This window comes from Geotrypetes seraphini, chromosome 16 (assembly GCF_902459505.1).
Source record: "Geotrypetes seraphini chromosome 16, aGeoSer1.1, whole genome shotgun sequence".
NCBI classification, from domain to species: Eukaryota; Metazoa; Chordata; class Amphibia; order Gymnophiona; family Dermophiidae; genus Geotrypetes; species Geotrypetes seraphini.
Window position 1 is genome coordinate 51,179,460 of NC_047099.1, and position 16,714 is coordinate 51,196,173.

Consider the following 16,714-nt stretch of genomic DNA (forward strand, 5'->3'; position numbering starts at 1 on the left):
TATTCTATAAACTGCGTTTAAAGATAGGCCTGGTTTAAAGAATAGCACTTAAGCCTGGGAATTGTGACTAAGGCTCTCTTCTATCAAACTGCGATAGCAGTTTGTAGCGCGGGGAACCGCACTGAATGGCCCGCGCTGCTCCCAACGCTCATTGAGTTCCTATGGGCGTCGGGAGCAGAGCGGGCCATTTAGCGTGGCTCCCCCGCGCTAAAAACTGCTATCGCAGTTTCGTAAAAGAGGGGGTAAATTTAGGCGCTGCCATTTGCAGCAATTAAAACAAAAAAAAGTGATGCAAATGCATCATTATTTAATAATTTAAAGGGATGCCCCGATCCGCCCATGACCCTCTCATTTCTGTTACCCTTTTTTTGACTCGTGCGTAAAATTTATTTTTTCAGTTATTTAGCCCATCCTCTCAAAGGAGCCTAGAATGGGTTACAAAGGTACATTCACAGTATAAAAGGACAAAATTATTGAAAGACATTTTGGCAGACATAGCTTAGATGAATTTGCGGCATTCATAGAAGATATTACATGGCATAGTATAGATTTAGGACAGCGTTCTCTGTACTAACAGAATATAACATAATTGTACTAAAGTATTAGTGTTGTAAGTGAATACATGATTGGTGGGGGAAGGGGTAAAATGCGGACCTCACGGACCTGACGGACCTTGCAGATCTAAAACCGCACATCCTTAAAAATCTGAGGTCCTTGCCACTTATAGTTAGTTTCTGGCTCTGACAGACCTCGATGGCAATTTAGCGCTGACGGATCCGTCTCAGCATAGGAATGGAAAAGTATTAGGATCCGTCAGCGCTAAAATGTCATCGAGATCTGTCAGAGCCGCAGACCTCAGATTTTTAAATTTACTGGGGCTGCTGGAAACCGGTTTAAAGGATTCGTTTTAGAGCCGCTCCAGCACTAGGCTCTGGCTCTGACAGACCTCAATGACATTTTAGCACTGACGGATCCTAATACTTTTCCCTCCCTATGCTGAGATGGATCCGTCAGAGCTAAATTGCCATCGAGGTCTGTCAGAACCCGAAACTAACTATAAGTGGCATGGACCTCAGATTTTTAAGGATGTGCGGTTTTAGATCCGCGAGGTCTGTGAGGTCTGCGTTTTACCCCTTTCCGATTGGTGGTCGGCAGTTTAGGTCCCGTGAGTAGCGTCGGTCATTATGGAGTTCGTGAGTAGCGTTGGCCATTAAAGAGCTGGATTTGTGAAGAGGAAGGTTTTCACGGCCTTCCTGAAGTTTCATAGATTGTCTAACGATCTAATGGAATGATGGGAACGATGGGCCAGAATCTGGGCCTAAACTGTGAATAAGAGCATTTGCGGGCTGTTTCAGTTTTGAGTGAGCCGTCTCTTTGTTTGAGATCTCAGCGCTCTGTTTGGGACGTAAATTTGTAGTTTTGACGTCAGCTTGTGGAAAGTCTTGAAGGCTAGGACCAAGGCTTTAAAGGGGCAGCATTTTTGGATAGGTGTGGATCCTGTGCTTATATTTACTTACATAGAGGAGGCTGCCTATGGCTTCCGCAGCATGTTCCCTCTGCCGCGGTCCCACCCCTCCTCTGACGTATGGAACCACAGCAGAGGGAACGTGCTGCTGAGGCTACGGCAGCCTGCTAGGATCGCTACAGCCGACCAGTGATCCTCTGCAGGCTGCTTTAATGTGAGACCAGGAAGCCGCGTGAACCTACACCTGATGCGAAGCTTGTACCAGCGGACCAGCTTAAGTGTAAATTTGAAATTGTCTGGTGGGCCAAATTTTATTACACCGCGGGACAGTTTGACATGTCTGACCTAGATCATGCCTGCTGGCACCTAACCTAACTGTTTTAATTGGCTTTAAGTGGTTTGATAATTGATCACACCATTTAAAAAAACAATTTTTTAAAAACAAGGCACCTCCTGGGACTAAGTAGGTGTGTTAGGGGCAGAGTTGGCCCTAAACCTCACTATACGCCACTACGCACAATTCTACAATGAACCTAGGCGCCAAAAATTTAGGCATTTAAAACCCTGGCCTAGTGCTTATGTTCATTGTTAGACGTTGGTTGCTACGATTCTCTAAACACCTCCTGAACCTGACTGATGTGTGGCAGACGCTATTTTCCTAGGCGCCAGCCCCAAAGCAAGTTCAAGTTGAATCCGCCTTCTGATGTCACCTATATGTAGGTACAGTTGGATTTGGGTGGGTTTTGGAAGACTCGCATATTCCACCATAAGTGTAGTGGCATCTGTTCGATACTTAATCTCCTTTGCCCTCTCTTCTCTCCCTTTCCCTTCCTCCTCGGTCCCCTCTTTTTCTCTCCCCTTCCTCTCCCTCTTACCTATCCACCTCTTCTCTCTGTCCTCTTTCACCTCTCTTTACAGTCGCCTTGAGCCTGTATAGGTATGAGCGACGCACAAATAGAAGATTAGATTAGATTAATAGCTTGAGTGGGATACAGGCCTAGGCCCCCATCTCTATAGTTCACTACACCAGGAACCTACTTGCTGCTCTGTTAAGACTGTCCATAACATCTGAAGCTATCATACAGGCAGATATATACTGCTTGGAGTGTGATGGGGGTGGGTGGGTAGAGGGCATCATATTTTCATCCCTTCGGTGGTAATCTAGTCCGTTTTGGCACCTTTTTGACACTTACTCATTGCTAAAACAGGTCTAGCCCCAAATGTCTAAATTGTGCTCTGGATGTGTTCTAAAATGTGCAATTATTGCAGAAAAAAAATTCCAAATCATAAGCCTGCCCTAGTCTTTCCCAAATCACACCCCTTTTGCTCCTTGGGATCTTGCCAGGTACTTGTAATCTGGGTTGGTCACTTTTGGGAACAGGATACCAGGCTTGATGGACCTTTGGTCTGTCTCAGAATGGCAACTCTTATATGAGCCAAGTATAGGACAATCGAGCCTTTGTGACATCACCGATGAGGTTGCCTCTTAGGCATTGGTGGAATGAGGCATTGTGGCATCACAATCTCAGCTCTGGAATGTTGCTACTCTTTGGGCTTCTGCCAGGTACTTGGGACCTTGGTTGGCCACTGTTGGAAACAGGATTCTGGGCTTGATGGACATTCGGTCTGTCCCAGTATGGCAACTCTTATGTGAGGAAGGGCTATGGCACACTGGTTGAGTTGCTGCCTCTGCACCCAGAGGTTGTGCGATCAATTCCCAGTGCTGCAAGACAGCTGCAGACATTCACCATAGAAATCCATCTAGACCAGTGGTCTCCAACTCAAACCCTTTGCAGGGCCACATTTTGGGTTTGTCGGTAATTGGAGGGCCTCAGAAAAAACAGGTAATGTCTTATTAAATGATTACATTTATAAATAAATTTTAAAAAAGACAGAATTTTGCATGAGGTAAAACTCTTTATAGTTTATTAATCCTTCCTTTTGGCTAAGTCTTCATAATAATATTGTCATTTCTAGCTGAAGAGACATATCTTGTATCTTGTATATTCCTATTGTACTCTATTGTATATTCTGTCAACTCCATTGACCTGTACACTCCAAAAAATTGTTAATTCCTGTCAACTTCAATGACATGTACATTCCAAAAATTGTTAATTCCAATGTTATCTTCGTTTGTAATCTTATTAACTGTTGTGAACCGCCTAGAACTCTTTGGGTATGGCGGTATACAAAATAAAGTTGTTATTATTATTATTATTATATGATCAAGAAACGGTTTTATTTTACTTTTGTGATTATGATAAACATACCGAGGGACTCAAAATAGTACCTGGCGGGCTGCGAGTTTGAGACCACTGCTCTAGACCATGGTTTTCAAAAATAGTGAATTGGAAGAGTTTGATAAAAATGTCCGTCTGTCCCTTTGAGCCACCTTTTCGGATGTGTTTTCATTTTTCGAAAATGAGCTCCATTGTGAAATAGACATTGTAAAACAAATAGCACCTTCCAGTGAATATGTCAAAGAACAAAGTGGCTTTTTTTTTTTTTTTAAACTGAAATGCGTTAAATGCTAAACTGCACTTAACATGAGAACAAAAAAGGCTTACCATGAAATGTGCTAAAGCGTTATATGGCGATGTGCCTTCCAGCACACACTAATCACGCTGCGTTTTTGTTTTTTTTTGTCATTGTTGTTTTTTCAAGAAGGGGTCAGAGCATGGGTTTGGAAGCATTATCTGCCTAATGCATTCACATTAGTGCCAGAATGGGAAAATGAATCACGGCTAGCTCATCCGCGGGATGTTTCATTGCGGCCGCGATGAACTGGCTGTGATGAATTGTCCCATTCCGAGAGGGGACAGGGCACAGGGAGGAGAGAGGGAGAGTAGAATTTTGGAGGAGTGCAGGGGTCCATTCCCCCTTAGAGCAGGGGTGTCCAAGTCCCTCCTCAAGGGCCGCAATCCAGTCGGTTTTCAGGATTTCCCCCAATGAATATGCATGAGATCTATTAGCATACAATGAAAGCAGTGCATGCAAATAGATCTCATGCATATTCATTGGGGAAATCCTGAAACCCCCAACTGGATTGCGGCCCTCGAGGAGGGACTTTGACACCCCTGATCTAGCCCTAAGTGGGGAGAGTTAGTGGAAGGGGTGTAAAAGTCCCTCCTTGAGGGCCACAATCCAGTTGGGTTTTCAGGATTTCCCCAATGAATATGCATGAGATCTATTAGCATACAATGAAAGCAGTGAATGCAAATAGATCTCATGCATATTCATTGGGGAAATCCTGAAACCCCGACTGGATTGCGGCCCTTGAAGAGGGACTTTGACACCCCTGCCTTTAATTGTCCCATTCCGAGAGGGGACAGGGCACAGGGAGGAGAGAGGGAGATTAGAATTTTGGAGGAATGTGGGGGGGTTCATTCCCCCTTAGAGTGCTGAATTGTCCCATTCCAAGAGGGCACAGGGATGCGAAATGGAGGGGAGAATTTTGGAGGGGTGGGGGGGCATCACCCCCAAATGTTGAATCTTGAGGAGAGGGGGAGGGTAGAATTTTTTTGGGAAGTGGGGGGAGCATTGCCTTTCAAATACTGAATCGCATGAAGGGAAACCTCTTTGAGGGGACATGTTTGCCTGCAATTCATCCGCTGTACCCTCCCCCAGTGGCAGCAGCTTTCGGTATGATGCCTGAGAGGGAGAGCTGTGTAATGCTGTGGGAATGGTGGTCGGCAACCTCAGAGAGAGACATGCTGGACTGGAGAGAGTGGAAGAGAGAGGCACAGAGGACAGGGACCGTGCATCATGGCTGACTCAGCGACGAAACGGCCCCATGCTGAATCATCCTAGACCCCATTAGCACATACTAAATGGATATCACAGACTTGGGAGCCCTTTTACAAATTTGTAGTAAGCATTAAAATCCAAATACACACACACATATAGAGTGCCTAACTCTCATTGATGTACCTTAAAAGGGGGGTGTGGCCAAGGATGGGGGGGCGGGGCATTCCTAAAAGCTGCAGGTGGAATTTCAGAATTTCTGCCTAAGTGAGCCAGTTTGGGTGCTGGAACATTTACGCATGGTTTCAGCAGGTGTAAATCCAGCACCCAAAAGTTAGGTGTGGGGGGTCTGTCCCTAATCATTATTTTATGAGGCATGCCCCCATTTTTACAATAGCGCTTCGTGCCAATTATTTTTTCCAGCCCCTAAATTTTGGGGTCTTTTACAGGGCTCCTTTTTACTAAGCTGCAGTAAAAAAGTTAGCTGGTCTATTAGTACGGGGCTTTTCCATCCAGCCGTCATAAGGATTATGATACGAGTTAGTTTGGTTGGATTGCAACGATGCATAGTATCAGTTGGGAGATTTGTGAACATCATCGTGAACCAAAGTGAACAATGAAAAACAAATGAACAGTTAATAGAGGCACTAATACATCACCTGGGTGTTCACTGAGTTTGTGAAAAATTTGCAATATTAGAATATTTATTTGTGATTGGTTTCTTTATATTATATTATTAAATATTATACACTAACCAAGATATAATACATTTGAAAAATAATGAAAGAAGTAGCTTCATTTATAACATTGCAGCTGTGAAATGGCTACATTTTCCCCTATTAATGGCCACGTGCTAATTTCCCAATTAGCACCTGGCCAATGACTGCATGAATCATGACCAAGACCTATTGAGTAGGCGCTAAGGGCATGTGCTAATCGGTTAGGGCTGGATTCTGGTAACAGCACCTACATTGGCCGGAGCCTCCAAAAACAGTGCTGGCTGCACGCCAGTCACACGTAGGTTCTGTTAAGAGAATGGCGGCTTCCGTCTAACATAGGCGCCAGAATTTTGCAGGTCTACATTACCTGTGCCTATGTTTCATGAGAATCATGTCTACCTAAGGTCATTTCTGGCATAAACCACGCCTACTTTGACCTTAGTCATCATTAGGAGCCTCTGTAGATGCAATTACAGTATTTTTTTTGTTGTTGTTGTAGGCGCCTATGGGGGCCTGCATTCTTTTAAAATGACTTTTTAATTGGTTTTAAACAGAAACATGACAATAGCTCATCCAGTTTGCCCATCCGCAGTAACCATTATCTCTTTCCCTTTCTAAGAGATCACACATGCCTATCCCAGGCTTTCTTGAATTCAGATACAGTCTCTGTCTCCACCACCTCTTCTGGGAGACTGTTCCAGGTATCTCCCACCCTTTCTGTAAAAAAGTACATGTATTTCCTTAGATTACTCCTGAGCATATCACCTCTTAACTTCATCCTATGCCCTCTCATTCCAGAGCTTCCTTTCAAATGAAAGAGACTTGACTCATGCACATTTTCGCCACTTAGGTATTTAAACGTCTCTATCATATCTCCCCTCTCCCGCCTTTCCTCCAAAGTATACAGATTGAGATCTTTAAGTCTGTCCCCATATGCCTTATGACGAAGACCACCCACCATTTTAGTAGCCTTCCTCTGGAACATCCTTTTTATATCTTTTTGAAGATGTGGCCTCCAGAAGTGTACACAATATTCTAATGAGGTCTCACCAGAGTCTTATACAGGGGCATCAATACCTCCTTTTTTCTTACTGGTCATACCTCTCACTATGTAACCTAGCATCCTTCTAGCTTTCGCCGTCACCTTTTCAACCTGTTTGGCCACCTTATGATCATCACATACAATCACACCAAAGTCCCGTTCTTTCATCATGCACATAAGTTCTTCACCCCCTAAACTGTTCCGTTCCTTTGGGTTTTTGCAGCCCAAATGCACAACCTTGCATTTCTTAGCATTAAGTTTTAGCTACCAAATTTCAGATCATTCTTCAAGCTTTGCTAGGTCTTTCTTCATGTTGTTCATACCATCTGGGATATCTACTCTATTGCAATTCCCATGACAATTAACGGCAATTAAAACAATTAAGTTAGACGGCAGTAGCAGTGGTGTAGCAAGGGGGAGAAGCACCTGGGGTGGTGGCACCCCTCCCCTGCCCCCTGCTCTTTCTCCCCCACCCCCCACTGCCGTGTATGCGCACCGCTTCCCTCCTGCTGTACCTCTGTAGCCTTCCTGGTGAAAGCAGCAACTCCCAACCTGCTGTCATGCCAACATTGACTCTTCCTCTGAAATCACTTCCTAGGCATGGGTCCAGGAAGTGATGTCAGAGGAAGAGCCAATACTGGCATGACAGCAGGTCGGGAGTTGCTGCTTTCACCAGGAAGGCTACAGCAGGAGGGAAGCAGTGCGCATGCATGGCAGTGGGGGGTGGGGGAGAAAGAGCAGGGGAGGTGGGTGGAGAGGATCGGTGTCAACATGGGGTGGACCGTCCCCTTGCCCCTGCATTACTATGCCACCGGGCAGTAGGGTGTCTACCGCTGCCTAATTTACAGCACGGTAAAGAGAATTTGGGCCTTCATGTGCAATTCTGTAGCTGCATTAACCAATTAGCATGCACCACGCCTACTCTCTGTCTACAAATGCCTCCCCCCAATCTATTTCTTAGCCCATGGGTACCAGCATGCACCGATTGCAAAACTACTGTGCACAGCCTAATGAGTTCCGAGGTTGTGCTTTTCTACCCTGCAGTACGCACAAGTTAGTGAGATGCTTGAACGCTACTTCAATAAAAACAGGAGGCCTAATTTCAGGAATGACTCGCTTGCCTTTATTAATCCTCTGGCTAGTTATTACCAGGGTCTTCGGTCCCTTATTTTCTCTTTGCGCTGGGTTTACTAAAGTGCATATTAACATCGTTAATGTGCATTAAGGGGGAAAGGGTCATAGATTTCATATCTAATCTAATTTAATCTAACACTTTTACACCACTTTATCCCAATTCAAGTCCAAAGCGGCTTACAACTTTAAGATACAGTAATACAAATTCTTAACATTAAGTATAGAACAACATATCCTTTGTAGCTTAAACATCCGTTTAAGTTTTGCTACCTTAAGGATTGCTCAAATAATTCACCCCACCACTTTTTTTTTTTTTTACAAAACCACAGTGTGGTTTTTGGCACCGGCTGTGGCGGTATAAACTCCAACGCTCAGAGAATTCCTATGAGCATCGGAGCTGTTTCCACCACAGCTGATGCTAAAAACTGTGCTACGGTTTTGTAAAAGGTGGGTAAGTCTTCAAACCCTTTCTAAATATCAGATAGGGGAAGGGGTAAAACGCAGACCTCACGGATCTAAAACCGCACGTCCTTAAAAATCTGAGGTCCGTGCCACTTGTAGTTTCTGGCTCTGACAGACCTCTAATGACAATTGAGCTCTGACGCATCCATCTCAGCATAGGGAGGGAAAAGTATTAGGATCCGTCAGCGCTAAAATGCCATAGAGGTCTGTCAGAGCCAGAGACTAAAAGTGGGGCGGACCTCAGATTTTTAAATTTACTGAAAACAAACAATGTATATACTCTTTAAAGAGCACAGAAAATGTTTTGCAAATTCACATATTTTTTTTGCTACTTCAGCTTGTTTGCGGTGTTCTTTGCTCACAGGTTTAAAGACAATAGACTGTTTTCAGTCCAATTCTTTATATGAGTTTGCAAACCATTGGACCCCTGAGGAAGGCGTGTTCGCCGAAACAGGGACCATGTAGGGTCCGGTTGGATTTTTATCACTGTATTTTTTATCCTTTGTTCTTTTTTCATTGAATTTTCATGGTTTTATATGTCAGTGTGTAATAAATTATCTCCAGAACATCTGTATCCACAGTTTTTGTTTTCATCGGTGGATTATTTTCACTGTGGATCATAGGGTCTCCCCATTTTTCTTTGTCGTGACACACTAACATGTAACATGTCACATGTAACACTTCAGCATGCACAACTATTTTTGCTGCATTAGCTATACATTAGAACCTAATGCATATTAATATAAGAACCCCTAAAATAGTTTCCATTCTTAATTCTGGAGGTAACTTATTCCAGCCACCCATTAAGATACTTTTTTTTTTCCAGCTTCTCCAAGCTTAAGAGCTCCAAAAGATTGTTTTGTGACAATCTCAAGAATAGCCTAGGTACATAATATTTATAGAAATAACTGCTAAAGCCGCTGTACCTTGGGGCCAGAGCAGAGTCAGACTCCTCATGAATGTGGGTGAAGTATTGGACTGGGGAATTTCCCAGGGGAGAAAAAAAAAACGTGTGCCTGCCCCCTGGAGAGAAGCTCCTTTTCACAGTGCCATGTGGCGTGATACCATTAATGGCGCTCCAGAGAGCAGAACTCATCTGGTTGTTTTCTTTCTCTCTCGATTGATCTTATTGACTCAAACAGAAATGTAATAATCCTAAGAAAATGATTTACTTAGAATAGTTAGGATTTATAGCATCAGTTCATTGAATTTATGGCACATTATTGGATTTGTTCAACCTGCTTCCCATTGCCGTACATGACAACTATTACACAGAACACAGAAGTTGTCCAACACCCCCCCCCCCCCCACCCCCACCCCCACTGGAGCCTGCAGCCCAGAGATATCAGTGTGAGAAACAGAGATGGAAGCTCCTCAGAGTATGGAGGAGATGTTTGCAGTGTGGCTGAGTAGGTGTGTTTAAGAGACGTGGGAATGCCATAGAATATTGAAAGGTGATTAAAGACAGAGGAAAAGAGATGGGATAATGTGAAATGTTCAGGGGATACCAAGGTTGTGAGACTACCTGTGATTGAATAAAGTGGTGATGGAGAAGGATTTCAAATAGCATTCATGTTTCTACAGCCATGATTTTTAGAAAAGGCACACCAACAAAGGAAAAAGATAACAGGGTTTATATTTAACAGCAACTGCTTAATTTGGAATTAGATTGGGGTAGACCTTCAGTGTTAGGACAGCTCATGGCTATAAATGGTGGTTTCAGCACCACGGACAGTTCCCTCGAAGCTCAGCACCAGTCTCGGTATCCAAAAGTGTTCCCCCCCCCACCCCCGTGTGCATTTCAGCACCAAGGACAGCACCTAGTTTTGCACAAGGGGTGAAATTCCATAACAGGCGCCCAAAGCTATGCACCTAACTTACCCCCCCCCCCTCCTTTTCAAAGCCACGCTAGCGTTTTTAGCGCCGGCTGCAGGAATTATATGGGCATCTGGGCTATTACTGCGGCGGCCGGCACTAAAAACGCTAGCACGGCTTTGTAAAGGAGGGGGTTAATTAGTAGAGTCCATCCCTACATGTGCCTATCAAAAATAGGGGCCGGGACCATGAGTCTGCTTCAGCATCAGGGACAGATGCAAAAGGTCTTATGAACTGGAAAGGGAGGGAACCTACGATGAAACTCTACCCTAGCTGCATAACGCAAAACCAGGTTAGCCCCAGAGACACTGCTTCAGTTGCAAGCAATTCAAATCTCAAGATGTGAAAAAGACAGACAAGTTCAACCACAACAACAACAACAAAATCATGTTTGGGGCAATATTTCAGAAGCTCACATAGCTGCAAAATATTTGGACATTTCAAGGCGCATACCTCATAGCCAGCATCAAACGTGTGGATTTATTCTTTTAATTTTACATGCATTGGAATTTGTACATATTTCGAGCGAGATAATCATCTTGACCAGAGCATTTTTCCAGAATCAATAAGATTAACCCCCTCTTTTATGAACGCATAGCGGTAATTGCTCTGACGCTCATAGGGATTGTACAACGATCGGAGCAATTACCGCCGCTGTTGGCACTAAAACCCACGCTATGCGTTCGCAAAAGAGGGGATAATTAAGGAAATACACAAAGAAAAGGAAAATTTTAGACCACAATTATGGGGAGACCAAACAAATCTCAAGCAAAGAAACAACAAATAGTAATTTAAAAAAAATAGAAGAGAGCATAGCATGTCTATATCCCACATCTCTATCACTACTGTTTACCTAGATGAAGCCAAGGCAGATGTCTTGACCCGCTCTCCCCTCTCTCCCCCCACCTCCTTCACCCCCCTGAATTTACAGCACTGTGATATATATATTCTATTATCTTCATCTTATCGTAATTTTACGTTGCTATTTATTCCAAACAGGTCCTGTCGGACATTACCTACAAAAATGTACATCTTATATTTTTGCTCAGCAAATTGTATTTCTATACTACTGCCTTCTTAAGGTCGCTGCTCTCTTTATTTCCTCTGAATATTTGCATATTGTATTTCGCTGAATGTCCAGCACTCTTGATTGTAAACCGCCTATAAGTCGTAAGATTGTGGCGGTATAGAAGAATAAAGTTATTATTATTATTATTATGTCTTAAATCTAATAAGTGTGAGTAAATGAGTAGATTCACTGAGAATATATGAAGCATCTTTGAACTGAGCTATGCATTTGCAAAGAAAAAATTGGGGGGGCTCAAGGAAGAAACTTCCTCCCTCAGTACAAGAAATTGTTTCGTCTTTTCTTGTGTGTTTTGCTGGAGACATCCAAATCAATCCGTAGTTTTTGATCCCAAAAAGTCGGAGCCTATAAGTTGAAAATAAAAGCGCGTTACTGTGTCTCTCGCTTGAGCAAACAACAAAAGATACAAAGTAGATATTTTACCCTCAGATTCTTTATATAACACCCAGATAGGAGTGCCCACATTTAAGTGCACTCCTGAGACATCTGAAAACCTGGTTATTCTCAAAAATGTAACTCTTCCTCCCTCTCTGTTTACTCTAGTCCTCTAAATTTCCTCTTCATCTTTCCCTCCACTGGAGTTCCTTTCCACCCTAATTCTTGTTAACCGTGTCGAGCTCTGCGAATGTTGAGATGATGCGGTATACAAACCTAAGATTTAGTTTAGTTTAGTTTAGACATGCATACAACTTAAATGGTAAACAAACTGTTAACCTTCTAAAACACTGGGTGCCTAAATCCCATTGGCCCATATTCTATCAATGGTGCCTTAAGTTCAGTGCCAGTAGACACCCTACCAGCATCTAACTCAACTGGCAAAGCCATTTTAAAAATCATTTAAAAATCAAAAATGTAGGCGCATAGAGGAGTCTACAAAACTGGCACCTAGATCACATTTTACAGTGGCACCTTAGAATGCCTAAAGTTGAAGTAGGCATGGCCAACGCCAAACATGACCTTAGGTACCTCTGGAGATACAATTCACATCAAACATAGGCACCAGAAAGGTAGACCTCGAAAATCCTGGCTTACGTTTCCAGCAACTATACTTGCGGTAGCCATGATTCTACCAATGGTGCTGTTGAGGAATCGACGCACAACCGGTGGCCGTGTTTTAGGCAGCCACCAATACTGACACTGTCTGTAGAATCCAGCCCACAGTGCGCAACCCAGAAGGTTGCATGGGCGTGGAAGAGCCATAGGCATTCCAAAACAGTGCATGCAGTGTTATAGATAGAATAATGAGTCAGCTCACCCAACTAGGGTGCTAGAATTTATACCAAGTTACAGCAGGTATAAGGCTGGTTCCCAGAGAATTGGCACTAAGCACTCTTCTCTAAAGGATGTGCACCCTTTACAGATCAGCACTTGGGTGCCAAAAAACGATCAACACTATTTCTGAGTGCCATTTTAAATTTTCAAGTTTCAAGTTTTATTAGGATTTTAAATACTGCCTATCAAGGTTATCTAAGTGGTTTTACAATCAGGTACTCAAGAATTTTCCCATTTAAAGAATTCCTCCCTTACGATAGCGGTTTTTAGCACAGGCCGGTGTGCTCCCGACGCTCATAGGAACTCTTGAGTGTCGGGAGCAGCACAGAGCAATCACCGTGCTGGCCTGTCCTTCACTATTGAAAATGTGATAGTGAAACAACACCCATCATGGACAGGACTATAGATAGGGTACTCCTGCTCAGCTTAGAGAGAACAGTGCTTTAGAGGAGTATTGTGCGAACCTTGTGCACTGAATCCACCATTTATTACAAATATAATGTGTTGTAATCTCTGATGGGCAAGCCAGGGGAGGAACTGCGATATTGGGGGGGGGGGAGTTCACTCATAACTGTGCTTGGCAGTTCTTCCTCTCCTTCCCCCTGAGTCCCAAGTTCTTCCAGGTCAGCATGCCAACATGGAAGGAGTTCCCCCTGTTCCACAGCCTCCTTTTTATCTGCAGGATGTATTTGACAGGGTGCCCTCTCCCCACAACAGCAAGAAAGCCAATTCTAATGCTTGCCATCTGGAGATCCAGGTACAGGGAACTGGGGGTGCATGGAGCAATCACCTATGGAATGCAGTATGACAGGACTCCAGTGGCAACCTAGCTTGCTGGCTACCCAGGATAGAGAACCCCCCTCTTTCAGGCAGTATGGGAGTGCTCACAGAGCTGCTGCAGTCCACATGTGCATGGCCGTTGGCTCTACCAGCCCCAACCCCTTCTGACATCAATTTTCTGTTCTGGGGCATGGAATCGGCAGAGCCAACGGCTGTGCGCATATGAACTGCATCCCCATGACCACTCCATGCAGCCCCTACTGCCTGATAGAGAGGGGTGTTCCAACTGGAGGAGGGGGGTGCTCCATACAGGGTAGCCAACAAGCTAGGTATGCCACTGATCTGGAGTCCTGTCATAACTGCATTCCATAGGTGATGGTTTAGAACAGTATCTCCCCAAGTTGGTTGCAGGGATTCAGGATATCCACAATGAATATGCATGAAAGAATTTGCATACAATGAAGGCAGTGGAAGCACATCAATCTATGCAAATCAATCTCATGCATATTCATTGTGGGTATCTTGGAAACCTGACTGGCAAGGGGTTACTTCATCATCTGTAGAGGAGCTTGTCTCTGGCTGGCCATGAGTCCAGAAAGCCCCAGATCAATGTCTAAGCCACTGCCAAGGTAGAGGTTGAGGTCTTCAGGGCCTTTTTGACCTTTTCGTTCCTCTTAAGCATTAAAAAAAAAAAAAACCCAACCATTTAAAAGAGGTAAATTGCAAAAAAGCTCTGGAGCTTTTCTCATAGCATTTGTTCAGCAGCCATCTTGGCTACCCCTCCCCTCCCTGCAAACATGTGGTTTTATATGCATTACCTGCTTTTTTATTCTCTCAAATCTGAGCTGGAGGGAAGTTACATTCGATGACAGGTTATTTCCCTGTCAAAATGGGCTCACGGGCTAACTTATGCCTGATGCAATGGAGAATGAAGTCGGCTGCTCAAGGTCACAAAAAAGTCTAATACTGAGGCGGGCCTTCACTGCTTAAAAGTTACACGGACACTGTATTTGTAGCTTCTCTCCATTCCTCAGTAGTTGATTTCCAAAACAACGCTCTTAGGAGCCCGGCTTCTGCATAAGTACTTTGCAATATTGACTCCTGGTTGAAGGGGCAGAATGTGAACCCTAACTTCCCCAGTTTTGCGACCCGCTTCTGCGATCGGTAAAGCCACTTATGCGTTTAAAAGCGCCTGCTTTTGCTGCAGACGCCGGAGGTGTGCGCGCACAGGGGCGCAGAACAGGGTTAGAGAGCGCGCAACCCTTTCTAAATCTCGTGCAATGCGCGCTGTTATATTCTTCCTTGACAGAAACAGACCCTCAGGAATGCTGCTTTTTAAACAGCTCTGTGGAAGTCTGCTTGAAATGTGCCTTCTAAAAGGGAGAGAGAGTGTGTGTGTGTGTGAGGGAGAGAGAAAGGCAAGGTAGCAAGTGAGAGGGAGGGAGGGAGACAGATGAATGCAACACAGAGCATATTAAAGGGTGATTGGAAAGAGAGTGTGTGTGTGTGGGAGGGAGGAAAGGGGAGAGATGAATGCAGCACGAAAAGCATTAAAAAGTGATCGTGTACATTACGGAAAGCAGGACATGAATGCAGCCGGGTGGGGAAGGGGGATGGGGAGAGGAATGGCTGCAACACACAGAGAGAGAGAGCTTAGAAATGCGCATTTTCCAGGCCCTATTAAGCATGCATTTCACAGAGTGAAAGAGAGAGGGAGGCAGCACAGATCGTGGAGGGAATAGCACAGCAAGAGAGAGGGGGGGGGGGTGGATTGTGTGAGCAGTTATTACAGACAGACATGACCATGAAACTGTGGATGTGGTACCTATAGAATTGAGACAGGGCAGGTGGATGCAAAGCAAAGAGGCTTGAGGTTATTGCCAGAATAAAATGCCAGGCAAAACCTACGGACAGATCAGAGAGAGTATTGGCGGTTATTATGTGAGAGGGAGATGGGTGCAAATCTCAAGCATGACGAGGTTATTAGAGAGAGGGAAAGGGGCAGAGAGAAAGAGAGAGATATAAGCAGAGAGCATGGAAAGGTTATTGGAAAGGGAGAGTGTGTGCCACTGGAATGTAAAGCAGGGAGAGAAGTAGCAGGACTGGAGGGAAGGGCTGAAAGCAAAGCACGAAAGAGAGAGAACAAGAGAAGCGAAATACAAAAAGAGTGGAGAGGTGGAGAAGAAAGAGGACACCTACCAGGAGATTATACCAATTCTGATAAAAGCATTGCATTGAGAAACATACAAGGGGGTGGACCGCATAAAAAAAAGGTCTGGAGAATGCTTTGATATTGGTCCGTAGGATTAAATCAAAACGTGGTTCACGGAGAAAGAAAGAGGTTGCGTTGGACCACCTCTCTGTTTGTAGACATGAGATGTGTACCTGGGCTAGGGTCCTGGGTCAGGTGGACCACCTGTGTCCTGGGTAGAAATGCAAGACACAGGCATCCGAGCAGGGGAAGGCTGAATTCCTTGTGATCCTTTCCACCAGGCCGACCAAAGGCTGGTGCTAAGTATCGCAGGTCCCATGCTTTCCCAAGAGTAGATCCACAGTTGCTTCTTAAATATGGGAAACCACAACAGTTTTAGGGACCAGTCTGGTTGCATAACCTAATCTAAGAGAAGGCAAGTCAAGTCTTCCTTGCCCCCCCCTCTCCACCACTGTAGGAGAGCATCAGTTTGCACGGTGGCCACCCGTTGAGAGCTTGCCCATCCGTGTGAGCATTCAGTGAAGTGGAGAACATTAGTAGGCGAACAAAACATGGACTGGTTTGAAACAAGGTGGAGATTTATGGACAGCTGATGCAAAAAGATAATGGAAAAACTCTGCAGGGCATCTTAGGTGTGTGGAGGACCAATTCTGTTTTCGTTTGATTTAGTTTTCCGTGTTTATAGTAATTTTTTTGACTTAGGGACAATATTGGTAGGTGTACACCATTCTTCAGTAGTATATGTATTGATGCTCATTACTGAACAATAGTGAACACCATTAGTCAATAGCGTGTCTATTGATCATGTTCATTGTTGTACAACAGTGCATATTATATTATAATGCTCACTGTTGAGCAATAGTACTCATCATTCTTCAGTAATGTGTATGTTGATTAAATAATACCCCTGTTGAGGACTAAT

At 44.3% G+C, this 16,714-nt stretch overlaps 2 protein-coding genes across 2 annotated transcripts in view; one reads left to right on the plus strand and one right to left on the minus strand.

Moving 5' to 3' along the window:
* Nucleotides 1–16,714, minus strand: part of LOC117349822 (collagen alpha-1(III) chain-like) — an 86,942-nt gene that overhangs the window by 69,161 nt on the left and 1,067 nt on the right. The gene's annotated exons all lie outside the window — the stretch shown is intronic.
* The window catches only part of ADGRL1 (adhesion G protein-coupled receptor L1), a 195,244-nt gene that overhangs the window by 50,297 nt on the left and 128,233 nt on the right, over nucleotides 1–16,714 (plus strand). The gene's annotated exons all lie outside the window — the stretch shown is intronic.